The sequence below is a fragment of the Hemibagrus wyckioides genome, linkage group LG08 (genome assembly GCF_019097595.1).
Source record: "Hemibagrus wyckioides isolate EC202008001 linkage group LG08, SWU_Hwy_1.0, whole genome shotgun sequence".
Classification (NCBI taxonomy): Eukaryota; Metazoa; Chordata; class Actinopteri; order Siluriformes; family Bagridae; genus Hemibagrus; species Hemibagrus wyckioides.
Genome location: NC_080717.1, coordinates 11,919,222 through 11,943,426, shown reverse-complemented (window position 1 = coordinate 11,943,426; position 24,205 = coordinate 11,919,222). Strand labels below are relative to the sequence as shown.

At 38.2% G+C, this 24,205-nt stretch overlaps 1 pseudogene; it reads right to left on the bottom strand.

Annotated features, from left to right (window-relative positions):
• Positions 1-203: 203 nt before the first annotated feature.
• LOC131357992 (MICOS complex subunit MIC27-like) lies at positions 204-22,653 on the bottom strand (annotated as a pseudogene).
• Between the last annotated feature and the right edge of the window lie 1,552 nt (positions 22,654-24,205).

The window sequence follows — 24,205 nt, the reverse complement described above, 5'->3', positions numbered from 1 at the left end:
ACATATATATGTATGTATGTGTATGCAGACAGACAGACAGACAGACAGACAGACAGACAGATAGATAGATAGATAGATAGATAGATAGATAGATAGATAGATAGATAGATAGATAGATGGATAGATAGATGGATAGATAGATAAGCTTGTATGAGTTTGGAATGTATGATTTGATGCGTATTTAAAGCAAAATGTGTGTAAAACTCTCCCTACATTTTATATTAAGAGGATATATTTTCTCCCACAAGAAATGAGAAGGTGTTCTGTCTTCATGAAGATGGGCAGTGAAATTTAGCCCAATACCACATCCTACTTTCCTTGCTAGTGTGTTTTATTGGTTTATTATAGCAGATGGACATGCTGTATGCCTGTGCAAGAATTTGATACTTTAGGCAATGGAAACATGACATAATTCATGAAAACTTATTGCTGTCAATGATTGGTCACCTGTGGGACTTTGGAGCTCTCCTGAGGAGTGTAACGATGGCATCTCTGGTTGCCTCTCAGCAGTTAGAGACGATGCCGATGAGGGTTTTCCTTCAACAGTCACTACCAAGCATTCATTGGCAGAGTGAATGCTGCTTTGCGGAACAGAAAACGATGCTGGAACATGGTCATGATCATCAGGCATAGAGCTAAACCTGGCCTCAGATAGAGGTGAAGCCTCATGGATGACCTCCTCCATTCCTGGAGATTGAGCCAATTCACTGACTGGGACAGCCTGATTATTTTTCTTCGCCACAGTTTCAGGTGACAGTGCTGACTTGACGGACAGACAGAATGCAGCAATTGGTTATATTCAGTTCAATTCAAAAAAACTTTATTTGTCCCCAAGGGACAATTAAAGGCACATGAGCAGCATGAAGGGCATATAATAATAAAAAAGATAATAAAAATACAGTTTAAAAAAATATAGAATATATAAACAAGAACAGTACTAGTAATGAAAGGAAATTGAAGCCACAGTAATGATAAAGTACAGAATAAACTGCAATAAACATTGTTATACAGATGTGCCATTGACCCAAATACTGTGAATGGTTCAGAAGATGTAAACATGTGACTGGGATACAGTGGGTGTATATATTTATGTGTTGTGCTCAAAAGTTTGCATACCCTGAAAGAAATTATTAAACATTACCATTTATTTGGAAAATATGACAAATATTTTTTTCTTATTTAAAGATAGTGGTCTCGTGAAGTCTTTAATTATCACTGTTGTTTGGCTAATTTTTAAAACCTAATGATAACTGAAATCACCCAAACCACCCTGATCAAAAGTTTACATATCCTTGAATGTTTGGCCACATTATAAATACACAGGTTGACACACAGAGGTTTAACACAGAGGAACACAAATGGCCTCCAGGGTCGAGTTGCCAGGAGAAAGCCGTTACTGCACCCATGCCACAATAAGGCCCACTTTCAGTACGTCAGACAGCATCTAGACAAGCCTCACAGCTTCTAAAGCATTATTTGGAGTGATGAGAGCAAAATTGAACTTTATTGTCACCAACATAAATGCTATGTTTTGAAAGGAGTCAACAACGCCTACACCAGTAACAAAGTACACCATCCCCAGTGTAAAGCATAGTGGTGGATCTCTTAAGTTTTGGGGTTGTGTGACCTCCAGTGGCAAAGGGAAGTTAGTCAAAACTGATGGCAAGATGAATGCAGCACAATATCAGAAAACACTGGCAGACAATTTGCATTCTACAGCACAAAAGCTGCAACAGATGCTCTTGGATGTTCCAAGATGACTATGATCCACAGCACAAGGCCAAGTTGATCCCCCAATGGCTACAGCAAAAAAAATGTGAAGGTTCTGGAGTAGCCATCACAGTCTCCTGACCTCAATATCATCGAACCACTTTGGGGAGATTTCAGACGTGCAGTTTGTGCAAAACAACCAAAAAGTTTACAGGAACTGGAGGCATTTTGCCAATATGGGCAGCTATACCACCTGAGAGAATTAAGGACTTCATGCAAAATTATTACAAAAGACTGAATGCCATCATTTATGCTAAAGGGAGCAATACAAGACATTAAGAACATTAAGGTATGCAAATGTTTGAACAGGGATTATCACAATTTGTACATGTTTGTGTATTAGTCACCGCTGAATAAATAGGCACAGTTGGCAGTATGTCCTGTTTCCTCAGCGATGCAATAGTTGAGCCTGTCCACTGTGAGGCAGCATACATCTTCTTTCCACTTACCTAAATGAGTGGAATGAGTTGATTTTAATTACAATTAACAGATTAAAGACATACAAGTTACAAAAACAACAATATCTGGACAAAACCTATACAACAGCAATTCACCTTGATGATGGCTATAGTCTGTGCCGGGTAACACACAGCAAATCCTGCAGAGGCCAAACTCAATGGCAGTCCCAGTCTCTTTAGGTAGGATCCTGAACCCAAAATGAAAACAATGTTCAAACTTTAATAATTCTGAACATGTTCTTATTTTCCATAACATACACGTATATACACGTTTCAGTTTCTAAAAGTTTAATTTACCACTCTGACAGTATTTTATTCACCTTTTCTTGCAAAAATCACTCCAACAAGGCCAGACACTGCAATTACAGAAATCCTAGGCACAAATCCAGAGGGAGGGCCCTTGAGAAAGTGGTACACATCTGTGAAAAAGACATTGTGGTGGGAAAAATTCATAAACCTTATGGTTTGAAGCAGGGGCTCCCAAACTAATCAACAAGGGTGTCTGTGGCAGGAAAAAAGTCAGCAAGTGGCAGTGCAAAGAAACAAGGATGAACATGGGGATGCCATACTCATCCAGCCAGCAGTGTGAATCATGAGTCATTTTATATTAGATGGTCTTGGAATATTAGATTATAAGCAATATTTTTTTTTTTTAATGATGGTTGGGTAATGGATAATGATAATATACTAGTTATTACTATAGTTAGGTGTTGACCATGAAAAGATGGATGATTATGACGTGGTGCTGTTGTTGATAGTAGTGGAGACATATGAGGCTAGAAAAACGTTTAGTATTCAGCAAGTACTGTATAAGTATAAAAGAAGCACAGTACAGAAATTTGTAGTATTTGGAGTTAAGAAGCGTCACTGGTATATGTGTGAGTACTGAAAGCTGCACAAACATAAATAACCTGGCCTGATGGTTGGGAACCTCGGGTTCAGGACAAATCAGCAAATAAACATCCAGTCTGTGTGTTTCTCTCTTACCTTCTCCACCATGGTAGAGGTTCACAGCTGTTACTTTAACTGACACATAAGCATTCTGAATGAACAAAAGCACAAATTTCATAAGTCAATGTTTTCAAGTAGTTATTTTCCTCCACAATAAGTGCACATTACAAATAACTGTAGGCATTATAACCAGTAATAACAAAGACTTTAAATAACAGGCACAATAAATAACAGCATTAGAAATACTCTTGCTACTAATGCAAGCAATGCACAAGGTATGTAACAACGCATTGTGACACGATGCGCTGTAATGCATATGGGATTGTGGGGATTCAAATCATTCACAATCAATGAAGCTGCTTATTCAATCAAATTTTTGGGATAACATTAGAGATCCACATTACAGCAAAGTTTTTTCCTCTCAAACGCACCTGATATAGTACAGCGTTAAATGAACACTGCAAAATTACCTAAATTATCTGGATCTGGAACTCTAAAACTGGCTTAAAGCACCACTGTATGTTTTGATTAAAACAATATAGGAATCTTACTTTCGTTTTCTCCACATATGACTGCAGACTCTGACTTTACCAAGACTACTCTGCAGTAGTCCTGGCTGTTCTGGCTGTCCAAAAAGTGAAGCCTCTCCTGTGGCAGGGTTGAGTATATCGTGAGCTGAGGAGTAAAGAGAAAAATAATTAAAACAAAAAGAATGGCAAGCACGAACAACACAGCTAAATTCTTTTTATGCTAGATATTATAAAGTCTGACAATACAAAGGTGTACAAGACAAAACCATGTGTTATAAGATTAATAATGCAACATTTGACATACCTAGGAAGCAAAAGGTTTGAGATTAAACTTACATTATTTTGTGCATGTGAGTTACAGAAAATAAAAACACAACAAGCTAGCAACAAGCTAGCCAGCTAACTATAACGAATAAAGTACAGTAAACACGCTGAAAGCACTTTGTTAGGAACACCTGTTCACCTACTCAGTCATGCAATTATTTAATCATGTAGCAGCATTGCAGTGCATAAAATAACACAGATTATGGGCCAGCAGCTTCATGTAATTCACTTCAACCTCTGAGACTTGTTTGATATGGACTGGTTTTACTCAGAGTTTACTCAGAACTGCATAATAAAGAAAAACATGCAGTTAGCGAAAGTTCTGTAGACAGAAATGCCTTGTTGATGACAGATCAATAAAGAATGGTGTAATCGAAAAATTAATGTTTTTAATTATTCTGTGAATGATTTGAGTGCTAAGGTCTGTGTGTGTGTGTGACTGTCTAAGTGGGCCATGTGCAGGTCATGCAGAAATGTCTTACTTGCAGTTAGAACGTACAACACACAATACAGAGAAATGGTTGACAGAATTGAGGAAGCATGCAAAGCGGAGTTCCCAGTCAGAATGGACAGAATGGCAATGTGCAGACAAGACTGAGAGTCTGTTTCTCAATACCTCACATGGTTCACTGTAGTTCATAACGCGCACAGTGGACTCACTGCACTGGCCAAGTGTTAGTCAAAAACATGTGCATCACATGGAACACGGGAAAACTAAGCCTCATTGAACAGCACGCTATTCATGCAGCGAAGCTGCTGAACCAAGAAAAACAAAGGAAGGCAAAAAGATGAAGATTTGCACAAGGCCCAACTTGCTCTTCTTAAGATGGTCTCCTACCAACCGCCAGCCGGACAGGGAAGCAACCGCGGACAAGGGAGGCACTACAGGGGGAGATTGACGGGATGGTGGGGGAGAGGGGAGCGAGCCAGAAGGTTTGTGTGAGTCACAATCTCCTATGCTTTGTAAACACGACACGCTTAAGCTAACACATGATTCTGATACTATATCCGACATAGAAAAGGTCAATAGAGCTCTAGCTGTTGTCCAATCAATCTCCTGGGTGGAGATTAAATGTGTAAACTGGGAATTAAACTGATTAGCAGACATGAAGGTTTGGCTGTCAAATTTAATGATGCTAGTTAAACATGATCCCAGACTCCTTGAAGTACACATATGAATGGAAACTGTGCATCTCCGCAGTGAATGCAATAAACCAGAAGCTCATTGAAAAAGCTCAAGCTTTAACTAACCTGGTAAAGACAATGTACATGTGTCCAGAAAATTTCCACTGCACTGCACACTTACATATAGGGGGCCTGATGACGAATATGAGAAAGAATGGTTTAGAAAGTTAGATAAGCCAGAGATGTTGCTGCTAAAAGGGTTGTTTTGCAATGAACATTGCTGTGCAGTAGAAGCTGGTTTGTCCCGAGTAAATAAAAAGCCCGGCAAGCCACACCCCCTCGCCATGCCACTTGCTGTAACATTGCATGAAAAGACATGTACAGGGTACTGAGAGAGCTGTGGAAATGGAAATGATCCCTGACAATAAATGTTGGCCTAATAAGTTAATGCGCAGCTTGGCATGTTCCCGCAAATGTTCTAGATGATGCAAGACTCTGAGAAGTGCTCAAGGAACTGTGGGCTACAAGTAAACATGATGTGGGGCTTATTAAGAATTGTCTCCAAAATCACCCCAAAGTCTAATTACATACCACGCAAAGCGCAATATCCACTGACACAGGAGGCGACAGCAGGCATCACTTCGGTGTACAATTCATTGCTAAAGGCGGGTGTAACTGTTCCATGCACACCCATCTTTCCTGTAAAAAAGGTCAGAAAAGCAGGTGAGCCTGAAATGTGGAGATTTGCCCAAGACCTAAAAGCTGTCAATGATACAGTATTGCAAAGGGTTCCAACTTCCCTAACCCGTATACAATCTTGTCTCAGCTAATGGCTGAGAGTAAATGGTTTTCAGTTGTGTATTTGGCTAATACATAGTGTTTTTTTAATCCAGTCAATTTTGTTTCGCTTTTTCATGCAATGGCAAATCATACACCTTCACACACCTCTGCCTAGGCTACTGTGAATCTCCAACGATTTATAAACAGTTTGGAGTCTCTCACTTTAACTAAAGGTTCAGTCCTCCTTCAGTATGTGGATAACTGTCTTTGATTTAGTCTTTTATGGCAAACCCTGTCTACCAAGAAAAACTGTCTCCATGTTATGCCAAGTTGACTCATGGTGTAGACCATGTATCAAAAGGAGCTAAAGCACTGATAACTGAAATCATTTCAAGATGAGGAATTTCAGATAAACAAAAAGGCAGCAACAAAGGAACCCCATTTGTCAATCATGCATTACAAGAAGTCAGTGAATATTTGTGAATTGATTTAAAACATTATGCCTGTCATCCAGCTAGTGGAGGAGCAGTAGAAAGAGAAAACGGCACCCTTAAGAACAAACTATCCAAATACTGTGCAAAAACAGGCTTACCTTGGGTAAAAGCTCTACCTATTGTGCTCATGCAAATGAGAACAAGAGTAAGGCCTAGTCCACACGTACACGGGTATTTTTAAAAACAGAATTTCTCCTCCTTCATTTTAAAAAAAAATCTCGTCCACATGAAAACACAAAAATGCGGTCTGAAGGGCTGACAAGAGCATGCAAAACCAACAGGTGACAATATAATCTCAACCGTAAAGCCATGTTGGCCAATCAGAAGCCTGAAACGCCGACTTCATAAGCAGTGTTGCCAGATTGGGCGGGTTTCCGCCCAGTTGGGCTTCTTTTGGTCATGGCCCACCGGGGAAAAGTGCATTGGGCGGGTTGATAAAATCTGGGCTGGTTTTTGATGCAACTGGTGGGTTTTTATTTTTGACTATAAACATGATATTTTATTAATTTTCAATTCAAACGAACTTTACAATAAAGTGTAACATGTAATGTTGACGTTTTAATTATATGGTTCAATTTAGCCAATAAGGTTCAGGAGAGTCCTGTCCAGTCAGACTTCAGTCTTGATTAGAGGGTTGTTGTAATCGTTCTACTCGTTAAGCCGACATCACAATATTATTAACTGTTATAACTGTTTGTTATTGTATTAGTTATAACAATCTGCATTTTGGGCTGGTATTTTTTTTTTTAAATGGGCGGATTTTAAGCTGTAGTTGGGCTGGAAATCTTCAGTCCAATCTGGCAACCCGGTTCACAAGCCAAAAATCTCCAGTTTCGCTGTCTACACAATAACACTGCAACCGGAGATTTTGAAAAACTTCACACTGGCAGGAGTTTTCAAAAATGTTCGGTTTCAGTGACCTGATGCTGCGTTTGCGTGTGGACGAACGGCCAAACCACATCAAAAAAGCTGCAGACAGGGCCTTAGAGGAAGGCCACAGGTGTACCCAACACAGGTATAGGTCCCATAGGAATTCCAAGGAAGCTGACAGTTGAATGTGAAAATGAAATGTTGATGTACTGTGCAAACCTGTTCTCTGCTCTGTTTGTAGTACATAAACAGGTGAAAGACGCCCTTTCAGAGCCCAAGCAGACTGACCTGCATGATCTGAAACTGGGAGATTGGGTCGTGGTGAAGGACTTCAGGAAGAAAAGCTGGAAAGCAAAGAGGTGGCTGGGAACGTTCCTGCTCACAACACAGACTGTGGTGAAGGTCGCCATGTGGATTCACGCTAGTCACTGTAAATGAGTACCAGAGCCTGAATGAAATAAGATGGCCAAAAACGACTACAATGATTCCTAAGCGGTGTCTTGAAGCCTCATGAGGTTGGACAAGTGTACAGGGCATGCCCGCACTCTAAGCTCCAATAATTGTCAAGAAAGGCGACTGCACAGATAGTCAGTTCATGAATCCTGAAGAAATTTGAGCATTATTGTTTCCTAAGAGGATGACACGGATGACCCTTTCCCGGACCAGTCCCCAGATCCTACGTCCACAGACTATGATCCACATTTGGATGAAGAAGTGGCAAATAGCATTGGACTGACATCAATCTACAGGGATGTATTCAAAGCATCATCTAATTAAATAAACGAAAATGGCATGTAGGCTGACAACCTAGTAGTAGACTGGTCATCACCATGCAGAAACATTTTACTTATGGTTAGAGCAGACCAGACAATGTCTGGAGAAAGTTGAGAAAAAGGGGAACAAAGTCAGTTTCAGTTAAGAAAAGTGAAAAACAATTCCTTATATGGGATGAAAAATAATAAATCATAAAGAACAGAAAGTATAGGAAGCCGAAGGTAGATGCTATAAGAGAGCATGCAAGAAAGGGGAAGTACCTCTCTCTGTACTCATTTCTGAATGTGCATGTGACAGACGTCTCTCTGCAGAAAATAAAATTTTGCTCTTACTTGTACATGACTCCTCTATTATTTTATCTTTTGAATTAAGACAGATTTTGACCACAATGGCCAGACTGTTTAGAGCTTACAGGGAGGCTACAGTAACTCAGTCACTCTTCACAGCTGTAATAAGAAGAATGCAGAGCATGTAAATCCTTGGCGGCTGAGCTACAATGGCATGTTGGTTTCCCTTTGTCAGCCAAGAAAAGAAAGCTGAGACTGGACTGATGTATATACCCTGGTCTAATCTATATTTGTAGAGATGGGCAGATCAGAATTAGGCAATAACAGCATGAATCTATGGACCCAACCTGCACTGTGTCAATAGTCAAGGATGGTGGAGGTGGTGTAATGGTGAAAGGAATTGTCTTGGCATGCTTTGTACCCTTTTAATGTCAATCATCATTGGTCGTAACATGACAGTGAACTCTTGAATGAAGTGGCTTTTTAGTCACTGGTTCTGACTTAGAGCACTGCTGAGATGTGGAAGAACAGCAGATTTGCAACATTAAAGTGGTAAACCTGGTATTAGACTTGTGTTCTTAATAAAATGTTTGGTTAATCTATGGCCAAAAGTATGTGGAAACCTGTGCATCACATATACAGCTCTGGAAAGAAAAAAAAAGAGACCACTGCAAAATGATCAGTTTCTTATGTTTTTTCTTACAGGTGCATGTATTGGTGAGATGAACAGTTTTGTTTAATTTTTTTGTGAACTGCTGACAATATTTCTCCTAAATTCAAAATATAATTATTGTTATTTAGAGTGTATATTTAAAGGAAATGACAACACATCAACATATTCAGTATTTGCAGAGCTTTAATAACTCAAATAAAACAAAATGCAAATAATTTGTAAAGAAATTGTGTTAATGCTTTGGCTAAATAACATTAAGAAATCAGTATTTGGTGGAATAACCCCGATTTGCATGTGTTTTGGCTCCATGCTCTACACCAGTTTTTCACATAGCTTTTGGGTAACTTTATACCACTCTTTTTGCAAAAAAGCAAACAGCTCAGCTTTGCTTGTTGATTTGTGACCATCCATCTTCCTCTTGATGACATTCCAGAGGTTTTCAATAGGATTAAAATCTCAAGATTGGGCAGTGGTCTCTAGAGCTGCAGCGAATTCTTGAGGAAATCGAGGAATTCGATTACAAAAAATACTCGAAGCAAATTCTTTGCCTCGAGGATTCGTTTAATTACTATCACTTGCGTTGTCAGAAATGCTCCGCCCAGAGATCATTGTTCCGCACAGACCACAAAAACTTAAGCCACAAAAGTTGGTGCAATGTCGGAGAGCGGAACAGTCCCTAAAAGGCACAAAATGTTCATTTTAAACTTAAAAAAGAAGAAATCATGGTACAATGTGTGTATTGTAAAGTAGAATTGGCATACCACAACAGCACTTCATCAATGCTTCAGCATCTGAACAGAAAGCATCCACTTGTGGACAAGACCAGCTCACACAGCAGAGCTGACACAAGGTAACGTAATTGTCCGTCTTCTACTTTATACGCTCTGGTAACGTCAATGTTGATGTTAGCGTGATTGCTAATTACTTCATCATACTTAGTATGATATGAAGAGTAGTATGATGAAGAAAAAATATGACAAAATCCAAGAGAAACTGAAAAATGCTCTCAGGGAGACTGACTATGTTGCCCATACAGCAGACATTTGGACAAGTGTGGCCACAGAAGCTTATCTTGGGGTGACATGCCCCACCCTCTCCAAGAGAGACACACAGCTGCAAACATTGCCAAGTGGCTTGAGCAGGCTACTGCCAAATTTCACATTCCCTTTGAAAAGGTGAAGGCAGTTGTCCATGACAATGGGGCCAATGTAGTGGCGGCAACAAAAATTTTGAAAGAGAAGCATGGATGCGCTTCTGTGAGATGTACAGGGCACACCCTGAATTTGATTGTGCAGACCACACTTAGAAACAACAAAACAATCAGTAGTTGTGTGGCTGCTGCCAGATGTCTCCCTGAACAGCACCTATCATATGCTGTCCAGGCTCAATGCACAAAGATGGCCCTGAAGTCAATCCAAGGGAAAAACACCACTACCTGGATCTAAAGCCAGAGCAGTAGAGCCTCAGTGAGGAGCTGATTTGAGCCATTTGAAGGAGCCACAGCGTTTCTGAGTGGGGAAAAATATGTTACACTCTCTGCTCTTCCACAGCTGGTGCAAAACCTCAAGAAGTCAGTAAACATTTATCATTTGAAACTGCTACACTAAAGACATTACAGACAGATGTGGTCCAACAGATCACAGAAAGGTGGAAGGACCTGTTTGTATTTTCACCTGAAGATCCTAACACTATCCTGCATTGGATCCCAGGTTCAGAAAACCCAAGTTCTTGCCTGCTGATGAAATGTTTAAAGTTCAGAGCACAATTCAGACCATGGCACTGACCTTAAAAAAGGAAGCAAGGCAGTCCAATGCAAAAGAGAAGGAAGCCATCACCAGCCTAATGGAAGAGGACCCATCAACACATACCAAGGATGGATCATTCCACAGTATTCTGGGATCATCATCAGAGTCCAACTCTAGTGATGAAGAGGATGAGGATGAGCAGAGCCAGGTGGTACAGAGGGAAGTCTTACAGTACTTTGGAGAACATCTCTCCAAGAAAGATAATCCACTTTCATTGTGAAAAGCAAATGCAGCACGATATCCAACCTTGGCAAAGCTGGCAAAGACGTTTCTGAATATCCCAGCCACATCCACACCCTCAGAACGTTTATTCTCAGCTGCTGGGAACATTGCATCTAAGCGTAGGGCAAGCCTCAGTGCTGAACACGTGGATATGCTCACCTTTCTTGCTCTTTTAAAGGCACACAATTACACCCCTTGACTACCTTATATAGGCGATGCAATGCTATCTAAGTGCAATGTCTTCTGAGTTACATCTTAAATTGTGTGTGTGTGTGTGTGTATATATATATATATATATATATATATATATATATTTTATTGTTTCTTAACTTTTTTGTTATTTATTCTTCATACTTTATTTGAAAGGGATAGCAAAACCTAGCAAAACTAAGGCTAAATAGCCTTTACTTCTTCAGTTGTATTTCATAGTAATTTGATATTACTGTACTGTTTATTGTTTTTGCAATGTCTGAACAGGTATCACTTAAATGCACTACATGAGTAAATTGCAATATATTGGCTTAGATCTGATAGCCAATAAAAGTATTGGCAGTTTACAAACGTATGTTTTTCAGAAATAAAAGTGCTTTGTTTTAGCAGACCTGTCGTTTCTGTCATCCATTGCACAATAGTATTATTGTTTTAAAATGCAAATGTCTATTTTAACCGATTACTCGATTAATCGCTGCAATATTCGGTAGAATACTTGACTCCAAAAATAATCGATAGCTGCAGCCCTAGTGGTCTCTTATTTTTTTTCCAGAGCTGTATATAATATAATTATAATAGCTACTGTTCAACTCACCAGACTGATACAAGTGCACACATAGCTTGTCCTATAGAAACTGTATCTGTTCCCCGATTAGTGAGATCAAAGGATAGATTCGTTAATAGCTCTTGAAATAATCTAATCACAATTAAACCTGACAAAGGCCAAATAAGTTAAGAAAAAACATTTCTAAAATTTGGGCTTCTAAACATTAGAACCCTTGCACTGAAAGCACTTTTTGTTAATGAAATGATCTCAGATTATAGTTTCGATGCACTCTGTCTTACCGAAACCTGGCTTAGACCAAATAAATACATTGGTCTGAATGAATCTACTCCGTCAGGATATTCCTATAAGCATGAGCCCAATCAGACTGGTTGTGGTGGTGGTGTTGCAACTATCTATAACAATTCTCTTACCGTTACTCAGAAAATAGGACCCAGGTTTAGCTCATTTGAAGTGCTTATTCTTAATGTTGCACTCACGGACATACATAAAAAATCCCTACTATATCTTGCTCTGGCCACTGTATATAGACCCCTGGGGCCCTACACTGATTTTCTTAGAGTTTGCACATTTACTCTCAGATCCTTTGATCAATTTTGACAAAGTGTTAATTGTAGGAGACTTTAATATTCATGTAGACGATGCTAATGATGCTTAGGACTCGCATTTATAGATTTACTAAATTCCTTTGGGGTTAAACAAAACATTAATAGACCAACTCATCATTTTAATCATACGCTAGATTTAGTTATATCACATGGGACCGATGTCACTGATATAGCCGTTCTACCTCAAAGCGATTATATCACAGACCATCACCTCTTAGTGTACACTCTACCTGTAGAACATATTAGAGATGTCTCTCCACGTTATCAATTTGGTAGAACTATTACTCCGACCTCTAAAGACAGATTCACAAGCAATCTGCCAGATCTGTCTCAACTTCTTACTAGAACCCGAAATGCAGATGATTTAGATGAAGTAACTAACAGCATAGACAGGCTCTAAAAGCTGCTAGGGCTGAGCATCTGAGCAAACTGATAGATATAAAACCAAAACAATCCCAGATTCTTATTTAGTATAGTGGCTAGACTAACAAAACATCAGATTCCTGGAGAGAGTATTCCATCACAGTTTAGTAGTGAGGACTTTATAAATTATATTAGAAAAGGTGGTGTCTGCTCAACTATGCTCCTTCTTACAGGAAAACAATATGCTTGAAGAATTTCAGTCAGGTTTCAGGCCCCATCATAGCACAGAAACTGCACTAGTTAAAATCACAAATGACTTGTTTTTAGCTTCGGACCAAGGCTGCATCTCAGTATTAGTCCTGCTTGATCTTAGTGTTGCATTCGACACTATAGATCATAACATTCTCGTAGATCGCTTACAAAATCACATAGGTATGCAGGGACAGGAATTAAAATAACTTAGATCCTACCTGTCTGATCAATACGATTTTGTAGATTTAAATGGTGAACTGTCCAGTGTAGTGCCAGGGAAATACAGGGTTCCACAAGGGTCAGTTTTAGGACCTCTGCTTTTCTCAGTTTAAATGCTTCCCTTGGGTAACATCATTAGAAGGCATGGGATTAGTTTCCATTGTTATGCTGATTGTGATGCTATTATAGATCTCATCAAAACCAGATGAAATATCTAAATTGTCCAGATTAATTGAGTGTGTTAAAGATATTAAAGATTGGATGACTGGTCATTTTCTATTACTAAATTCTGATAAGACAGAGATATTACTTATTGGTCCAAAAACCAAGACACAAAATTCAGCTTGCAAGTACTAGAAGGATGTACTGTTACTACTAGCTCGACAGTGAAAGACCTGGGCGTAATATTGGACAGCAACTTGTCCTTTGAAAATCATATTTCCAATATTACAAAAGCAGCCTTCTTGCATCTTAGAAAATATTGCCAAGCTTAGGAACATTTTATCTGTATCTGATGCTGAAAAGCTAGTTCATGCATTCATGACCTCCAGACTGGACTATTGTAATGCATTACTAGGTGGTTGTCCTGCATCTTCAATAAACAATCTACAGTTAGTCCAGAATGCAGCCGCCAGAGTTCTTACCAGGTCAAGAAAATATGAACATATAACCCCAATATTATCATCCCTGCACTGGCTACCTGTTAAGTTTAGAATTGACTATAAACTAGCACTACTTACGTTCAAATGGTTTAGCTCCCACATATCTAGCCAGTCTTCTAACATGTTACAATCCACCACGCTCTTTAAGATCACAAAACTCTGGACTTCTGGTAGTTCCCAGAATATCAAAGCCTACAAAAGGAGGTAGAGCGTTTTCGTATTTAGCTCCTGAACTTTGGAATAGTCTTCCTGACAGTGTTCAGGGCTCAGACACAGTCTCCCAGTTCAAACCTAGACAAAAGACATCTCTTTAGCCAGGCATACATTTAATACATCCAATAACGTTGTACTCCTGTACATCTGATCAAATGCACATTATCATGTAGTTCTGCTAATATTATGAACAGCAGCTATGCTAATTACTTTCCACTTGTTTCCCTTCTTCTACCCATCCCAAGACATACAGAGATTGTGCCAGCTCCAGTGGCATCCAGAGATGGACCAGCTCCAGCCGGGTTCTGCTTTGTGAGGACTGGGGTATTTAAAGCAACGCTACCAACCCTATGTGGATGACAACAACCTCCTTATTAATTTACACAACATTCTACACATGCTGTATCTGCATCACACAATTGACTATACATAAATGCAGAAAGGACATTGTTCATATCACACTTTCCGGTGTCAGCCAAATGAGGATGGGTTCCCTTTTGAGTCTGGTTCCTCTCAAGGTTTCTTCCTCATACCATCTAAGGGAGTTTTTCCTTGCCACAGTCACCTCATGATTGCTCACTTGGGATAACATCTAGGACTGTTTGTCTGTTTGTTGTTTCTTATGTAAAGCTGCTTTGAGACAATGCTCTTTGTTAAAAGCGCTATACAAATAAAATTGAAAATGAATTGAATTGAATATATGCATAATATGTAGTTGCTGAACATCTATTTAAAGATTTACTCCACCCATTGATGTTATAACAGGCTTGCTCATTAGAGATAAAATAAAATAAGGATAAAATAGTTTAATAATTAATTTTTATTTCTAGTTATTTTTCCCTCTCCTTTCTCCGTTTCTCTTCTTTTGTAAAGCTGCTTTGAGACAATGTCCATTGTAAAAGGCGCTATACAAATAAATTGAATTGAACTGAATATAACCTCCATTTGTCTAGGAAAGCTTTATGCATATGTCTTGGTGTTAGATTAGATTTGTATGTCAGAGCAGATAAATTAAATCTTGATTTTGAATAAAAGTGCCTTTTGGCACTGTATTTACAGTTTTACTTACAGTGTATTTACAATTTACAGCCTTAAACTGCCAGTCGTTTTACTATGCTGAACTGCACTGTTTACACTCAACTGTCTTTCTATTTCTCACAGAGCAACTTCCAAGATCCAGTCTTGCTTCCAAGTGGCACATTCCACAAACGCTGCCCATTTGGCATTCACTGAGAAGCTACCTTTCAACCTCCGCAAATGAATCAGAATGCAGGTGCATGATTTGTCTTTAGCCTTCTGAAGTTCTCACACACCACCCCACTGCTACGCTCCCACCATTGGGTTCTAGTAATTGTATGCATCAAATTAACACACTGATGCTTGCCTTCAAAGTCAAAAACAGACCAGTACCCACTTAAATCAAAGCATTTGTCCCCTAGGTCCTATAGACCTAACTCTTCCTGAAATACTTGAACTTGCATTTAAAAACTTAAAAAAAAAAAAAAAAGATTACACAGCAAATTTCTGGAGTCAAATATTCTATATTTTGGGAGTTTATATTCTAACTTGGACTACAGCTGGTGTTCAGGGGTACTCTAAAGCAGTGTAATATTTTGGTGTTCATGCACTGGGTGTTGAGGAGCCTGATTCAACTCCCTTTGGTGTTGTTTGGTCTACGTCTTCCCCAGACCCAGCTGCATTCTCTTGGATTTCGTCATGAGGAAGGTAAAAGTGCCATTTTACGTTATTAAACTACAGTTTATGCTGTGAGAGATTTTCAGAGGGTAATGACCTTATTTGATTTGTTTTTTTGTTTTTTTTTGGTTGCATGGATGCATGCCTCAAACTCTGAAGTATGGTACAAAGCTAACTACATGTGTTCCTGCATATATATAAAACTTTGCAATGGAAAATGTCCCCCTTTCTTTCCTTTAACACTAGATTAAATGTTAATGTTAGATTCAAGGATGGTAACAAACAAAGAAACGTTTAACTAACATTAGTACATTTTCCTGTATGACATTAAGATATCACATCAATTCAACAAGCAAATGCAACTTTGTCTCCAGTGCTGACAAGACATTTTTACAAGCAAATGGTGAACACATTGTCATCTAGGTTGCTAATCCTTGTCTAGCTGGACAAGCTAACAAAATACAAAGTGCGGCAGAGGAAATGCATGTTTTTCTTTTGGACTATGTAGCTGTTATTCAATATATAACTCAATCCATAAACATTTTCATGAACAGTGTGTGGCAGAGAAAACACGTTTTTTTTGAACAACCAGTATGCAGCAATGAGGACGGTGAGTAAGCTCTGCCCCTTGTTAACAGGCAGCATAGGTGATGTAATTTCAATAGCCAATAGCTATGGCAATCATGGAGTCGTAAGCATTGAGTGTTTTTCATAGAAAATTATTTCAAAATTGGTGAATCCATAATTACTGTTCAGCTCCTTGTCCAAGTGGGAGGACCAGATGGTTTCCTGTTCATCACAGGCCCTGTTGTTCTGAACACTTCAACCCACCTGAGAATCGTTTTACAATCTGGAATGCTTCTGTGATGTCCCACATTAAATTGACTACAGAAAAGGCGCTGAACGGCAGTTACTGATTCACCACTTCAATCATTTTCAACAATCTGCCCACCTCATTGCTGTTGCTGTGTATTGGCTGTTAAAAAAACATCATCATGCATTTCCTCTGATGCACACTGTGCATGAAAATGTTTTGGATTAAGTGAATAACAGTGACACAGTGACGCAAGATGCTTTTATTAGTAGTAAAAGTATTATTTTCTGTAACATCATGTTTGTAGATGTTGATAAAGTTTAAACACACAGACACAAAGAAACATGTGAAGCTGGAAGAAGGCAGTTATACATGGCTTGTAACATTAGCAATATTTAGTCATTACAGGGGAAATATGTTAACTTTGTTAATGGCGTGTCGATTATGTTTTAGTCTAGCAGACGTTTTTCATACCAGAAAATACAGTACAGAAAATCACAGATGAGTAAAAATGTATGAAAAGTGTGTTTTGTTATATATACACAGACTGTCTTTTTATTGTGTTTCAGTCCTGCCAGAGCTGCCTTCTTCCATGTCAGTCATGCACATCCTTGGGTGCATATGATGAACTGTTCAAGTCTCACTTTGAGTTCATTGTGCAATATTATGATACTCCAGAGTATGTCCAGAGTTGAGAGCAAGGCTGTTGAATAAGAAATAACTAGCATGTGCAGCTAAAATGCTGGCATGTTTCCCAGGGGCGTCGCTAGGGCTATTCATTCGGGGCTCGAGCCCCGGGAAGCCTTCATGTCTGTCACCTTCTGGCTCTCCCTTTTAGTTATGCTGTCATAGCTAGTCTTGCCGGAGTCCCTGCCTGCACTTTATACATAATCTACATTGCCTTAAACATCACATGATCAGAATCATTCTTATTATCTTTCTCTTTCTCTCTCTGTCTTTCTCTGCCGAGCTATACACCCCACTCCTGAGCTCCCACTGTTTGGCTGTTCCATCGTGACCACTGCCCTCCCCCTGGTCAGAGTCTCATGGCTTGTTGGTGCCCACTGATGCTGTGGATGGATCTGTGTGGACCAGGAGACAGCCATGGAGAGAGCCACTTGGGGACTTTCACACCATCACAGATCTGCCATTACATCTGTCAGCTTGTGACAGCAAAGAATTAGTGTCTATAATGACCTTAGAAACTACACTGACCTAATAGTTCCTCATGGGCCATTGATTTCTGTTGTAGAAAGGACATTAATCAGCTACAGTTACATTATTTTCTGTTTAGTGTCACCCAAATGAGGATGGGTTCCCTTCTGAGCCTGGTTCCTCTCAAGGTTTCTTCCTTTTCCATCTCAGGGAGTTTTTCCTTGCCACCGTCGCCACAGGCTTGCTCATTAGGGATAAAATAGTTTAATTATTAAATTTAATGATTTACTCTTATTTCTAGTTATTTTTATTTATTTATTTTTTCCCCTCCCCTTTCTCTGTTTTTCTTCTTTTGTAAAGCTGCTTTGAGACAATGTTCATTGTAAAATTCGCTGTACAAAATAAAAAATTGAATTGAATTGAATTTTAATCTAGCCCCGAATGTCTAATCCCGAATTTTGCCAATGGAGTGTAGAGGAATTAATGAAATCCTGATCGTTTAGTTTAGCACTGTTGCCATTTACTGTACACGATTCTGACTGACATCTCTCTCCACACACAGACACACGCTCGCGCCAAAATACCACGAGTGTGCGCGCTGGAATATGCTCTAGAACCGCTCTCGCGATACTTTAATGTCCTACACCTGTCGGTCTGCGCAGCACTGCTTTCACACCACGTGATTTAAATACCTTACAGCCCTTGAGCAGGACAGCAATAAAAAAAGTCAGAAAACAGGACAATCTTATTATTCAGATAAAAATCTAACTTTTAATTTTTAATGTTAACACAGTTGATAAAAGTCGGCTAACAAATGTACGTTGTGTCAAAAAGGAGGCCCACTGTCTCTGATTCTGAAAACCCCTGACATATAGGACCCTTTAGAATATTATTCCATACCCAAGACGTACAAAAGCCTTAAATTAAATCATCCTAAAGATAGTGCTTTAACAGTTTATATCTTATTTAGATCTAAGACATTACAGTCTGAACATCATGACTTTCTATTATTCAACTAATGCAGTATTTAAGTTAAAATACAGACATGACTTAGGTGAACAATGGACCAGAACAGACTCCATCATTCAGCTGTTCTGTCAATTGATAAAGGAATTCTCAGCACTAGAAATACTAGCATGGTAACTGACCATTTTGCTCAAGTCTCTGAGATATTCTCTGATGATTCTACCCTCAAAGAAATAGGATAGAAAAGTCACCAAGAGCATGAAGTAGACAAGATACAAGCAGCAAGACAGATGAGAGAATGAGAGAACAATAAGAGAAGCTGTTTAAAAAAAAAAAAAAAAAAAAAAATCAGGAATGAAATAAGAGGTGCATGTATAATATAGATTATTGTAAAATAATAATAATAATAAAGGATCTACACGACACTGCTTCACACATAAGCTGTAAAAGAGATAATATTGCATGGTATACCTGTGAGAGAGAGAAAATGTAATGAATTTAATGAACTCCTTTTCAGTAGCAAGACTCTGAATTTATGGGAGGAGTCAGAAAAAAAATTGAATGAAATTTTGCATACTGTTTGTGTTCATTTGTGTTTATTATTAAACAATATTACATAAAAATGCTCTTACAAAACATGTTATTCTTGCTTACCCCCTCCCCCCCTCCCTAATTAGCCCCTGATGTTTCCTCTGTGCTTTGTCCTTTGGTACAGCTTTGCTTTTGTTCAGACACCTAAAACTAGTTCATGAAATGTATTCTGAGAAAGATTTGAGACTAAAATGTGGCCAAACAGGATGTTGTTTACAATTCTCAAGTTATTTTGGATTTAGAAGACATCTGAAAAAGATACATGCTCTTATATCACTTCCTGTTGGCCTCATGAGACCCATTCTGATCATGACACCAGTAATTCTCAGTGCTTAAATAATGAAACACCCTCCACTTCATCTCAGTGCCAAAACACCAGAGCAAGGATATGTGTGCCTCCATTATAGGCTGGTGTACCAAATACTGAAACTCAACTGGCTCCTTGTAGCAGCCCGCATCAGGTGATGCATACCCTAGATGTCCAAACACCTGAGTACCTGTCAGTCTTCAAATGACATCTAAAGACCTACTTAAATTAAGTAACAAAATTAGCACCTTAGAAATTGTGTGCTTTTCTCACTATATTACCTACCCAACAGAGTTTATAGACTGATGGTATTCTTAGTGTGACTTATAAAAGAAGATCAGGATGAATTTATGTAGCACATAAATGCATCCTATTATAGGTAATAGGTAAATGACCTATTACAGGCCTCTGATCAGGGTTATGTCTCCTTGTTGGTGTTACTTGTCAACATTTGACACCATTGACCACTCCATTCTACTTGATAGGCTAGAAAATAATGTTGGCGTTAAGGGGACGGCCCTCTCCTGACTCAGATCTTATTTGACTGATCGTTATCAGTTTGTAGATCTAAATGGTGACATCCCTATGCATACCAAGGTTACGTTCGGTGTTCAGTTCTGTTTTAGGCCCACTGCTTTTCTCCTTATATATGCTACCCCTTGGTGCAATTATTCATAAACATGGTATTCAGCTAAATCAGAGGAGAGACTCCAGCCTATTAAGATTGAAGAATGTGTAAAGTACTGTAGCAAAGGCTAAAGCAGGGGGCAGAGCTTTCTCTTAAAAAGCCCCACAGTTATGGAACAGCCTTCCAATTAGTGTTCGGGACACAGACACAGTTTAAGTCCAGGCTGAAAACACATTTGTTTAGTCAAGCTTTCAGTGTATATTTTTAGATAAAGGAGCTGGAAGGTTCATAAGCATAAAGAGTTTGGTGTATTGGTATGTTTGGATGCTGTCATCTTACTACTCTCTCAAGTCACTCGGGTTTGCTGACTGTGAAGTGGTTGGAAGCTTCATGTCCAAGGAAGCCCTCATGTCTGTGTCACCTTCTGGCTCGCCATTTTAGTTATGCTGTCATAGCTTATGCTGTCTTGCCAGAGTCCCTACCTGCACTTTCCATATAATGTACATTGTCTTTAACCATCACATGATCATAAGCATAGCTAATTTTCTTTTCTCGCGCTTTTTTACTCATTCTCTCTCTCTCACTGTCTTTGAACTGCCAGTGCATCAGTCAGCTTTCGGCAGGAAGAAATTAGTGCTAAGTCTATAATAAACTCAGAAGTTATGCTGACCTGTTAGATCCTCTGGAGCTCTTGGTTGGCACAAGACTTTGGGACTATAAACTGGTGAAGAAATGACATTATTTACATTTCAATCACTTATTGTCCAGTGTCACCCAAATGAGGTTTCCTCATGATTTAAACCCTCTCAAGGTTTCTGCCTTATATCATCCCAGCTGCTTTGCCCATTGTTATAAGCACTATACAAATAAATTGAATTGAAATTGAATTAAATTTATAATTAGAGACTTCAAAGCACTTCAAAGTCCTCTGGCAAATGCCATAAATGTACATTGCAAACAACCTCTGCAGTGGGGTAGTGAAATCAATCAACCATTTGAAAGAAACTCCGGTGTCAGAAATATAGAGGCCATACCACAAGATGCCAACCACTCATCAGCAGCATGAATTGGAAGGCTAGACTGGAATTTGCAAAGAAATACAGAGATGAGCCAGAAAAGTTGTGGAATCAAGATTAATTTCTACTAAAGTGATAGAATGGTCAAACTGTAGACAAAAAAAAAAGATTTGTGAAAACAAAAATGTTGGAATGGTGAAAATAAAAAACTGCATTTAAAAAAATCAACAAAAAAGGAAGCTGAGGTACAAGCCTGGAAAAGCAGCAAAAAAAAGGAATGCAACAGTCAGTGATATCGTTTTGTAATGTTTGGTTTGATGCAGTTATTGCAAGCAAGAATATGTAACCAAATTCTTTAACTGTCTTTTAATTCATGTAGGGCTTTTCAAATTCTGACATTGAGTTCTGGTTTTTTTTTTCCCCCCCATTTGTTTTATAAATTTTTGCCTTTTTTTGTTTTATTCCAATGTGCAATGTTATATAAACACAACTGAGAACTCAAAAATAGTGCAGTGGTGCATGTTTTGTAGTCAGGGACCTATTACAACATAAAATCATTTCTAAGGATTTCATAATGATCACAGCACAGATGTGACCAAATGAGTACCATCATATTCATTCATTTAAACCATTTGAGTAGCATCATATTTATTCATTAGAGGTTTCCGTTCCTGAACTTTCTAAAGTTAGCATTATTTATACCTAGGAATCATTGCTAGGAATCATTATCAGGTAACATTTATATTATATTTAATATATATATATATATATATATATATATATATATATATATATATATATATATATAGGACCTCTTTTAGTTACTGAGTTTTAGATAAATCCCTTTTATTTTAAGTAACCAGTCAATTAGACTTACAGCTACAAAAACTAAATTAGAAACATAAATGTTACTAAAAAAAAACAACCACTGCAATACTACTTGATAATAATCGCCACCTGCAATTTAATGTGTTTTACACATTACAGACAGCACTTAGAGAACGATGGCTAAAATGTATTCCACCAAGCAAAGCTGTATGGATCAGAAATAGAAAAATGAGGCTGGTGTATTCATAGAAACACGACATACATTGGCTAAAAAGCGTTTGGTTACACATTAAATATGTATTAATATTTCATTATAAAAAAAAAAGTGTAGGCACTTCTCCCATGGACTACCTGCTGAGGTGCGAGCAGCATGTCCGGTTTATCCTCACTCATGCTGTAGACACGCAGCGAAGCAAATCCTAGCACCACAGGTATAGCCACTACCTTCACTGCCTGAAAAACACATCTGAACTGAAATGAATTGGAACGCTGACAAGAGAATGTTCAAAATATATCATGAAGCAATGGCAAGGCCAGTCAATCAATGGGTAGCGTTAGCTTTCTGATGAACCAGCACTGTTTATAGATAGCAAGTTAACTAGGTTAACCGTATCAAATCCTACACGAAACAATGCATTTTCTTTGTCTTGTCTTCCTCAAATATTAATCCACGGTAAACTGTATCCTTAAACACTCCTGAACTAAAGACCTTGGACATTGTGTATTTCCTAAATGTAGAGTTACAATACAAACAGTGGTTGAAAGGTCTTCTTCTTCAGGTTTATGTTTATAGCTCAGATTAATTGTGTCTATCGCCACCTGCCGGATGTACTGTTGTTGTTTTACCTGTGTTTGCAGTGTTTATCTTATTCGGACTATTGCTGGCTAGTAGGGCGTCAAATTCCCTCTAGAAAAAGAACTCGAAATACTAGGAATTAAAAACAAACTTTTATTTTCCGTGCTAACTTTACTCGGATGTTTGTTCTTTCTGCTACTTTTCGCTCGTTATTTATTCCAAAAATCACAAGTAGAGTTTTATGCAGCTTGGGGGCAGAATAAAAGTCTCCATTGGTCCACTGCTTCTCAACCTACTGCCCTTCTCTAGCCAATCAATAAAGTGACGTCACTGACGCGCGACTCTGTCGTTTTTGTTTGTTTGTTTATTTATTTATTTATTTATTGTTTATTTAGTTCCATCACACACAAGTACAATACAAGAAGTGCAGGGCAGATACAAAACAATGTCACACAGTTTAAAGCAATAATGATGAATATGAAACAAAACAAATAATAAATTTAAATAAATAAATACGGGGGGGGGGGCAAAATGTGCTATAGTTACATAAATTTAAAAAGCTTTAGAATTTTTATTGTTTTCATAAATTTCTTATTTTGTGATCTCATATTAGGAAGGGTTTCAAAATATATTTTAAGATCAGTGTTATAAAAGGTAATATACTGTATGATGGTTTCTTCTGAATTATTTTTGTCTTATGAATATAATACTTTGATAATGATGTAATTGTGTTTATTAGAAAAATATGGGTTTTGAAAGCAAAATATCATGAAGTTGTCCATCTTTCAGTCAACCCAGAATGAAATGTTCAGTATCTTCAACTGATGTTGCAAAAGGTACATTTATCACAAACACTATGAGTATATCTACTAATAACTGCATTTACAGGATAACTGTACTTCTTTTACTTTATTAGAAATAATATGTTTATATGGTAATGTCCGAATGATATGCCAAGATATACAATGAGGTTTAAGCCATTTTGATGTACATGTAGGATTGGATCCCACATTAAAGGAGTTTCTTATAAAACTGTTATTAAAACGTTTGTCAAAAAGGGAGAGACTGTTAAGAAAAAGGTGGGGATTTTGTAAGGTTGTATTACTCTGTCGGTTAGTGTTTGAACTTGTCTTGAGCAAGTAAGAAGATGTGCAATTATGCACAACTACATGTAATCGATATCAATGTGTACATTAGTTAGATGCCTTAATTGTCCAATGAATCAGTTGTAATATGTCTAAAATGGCTCTTAAA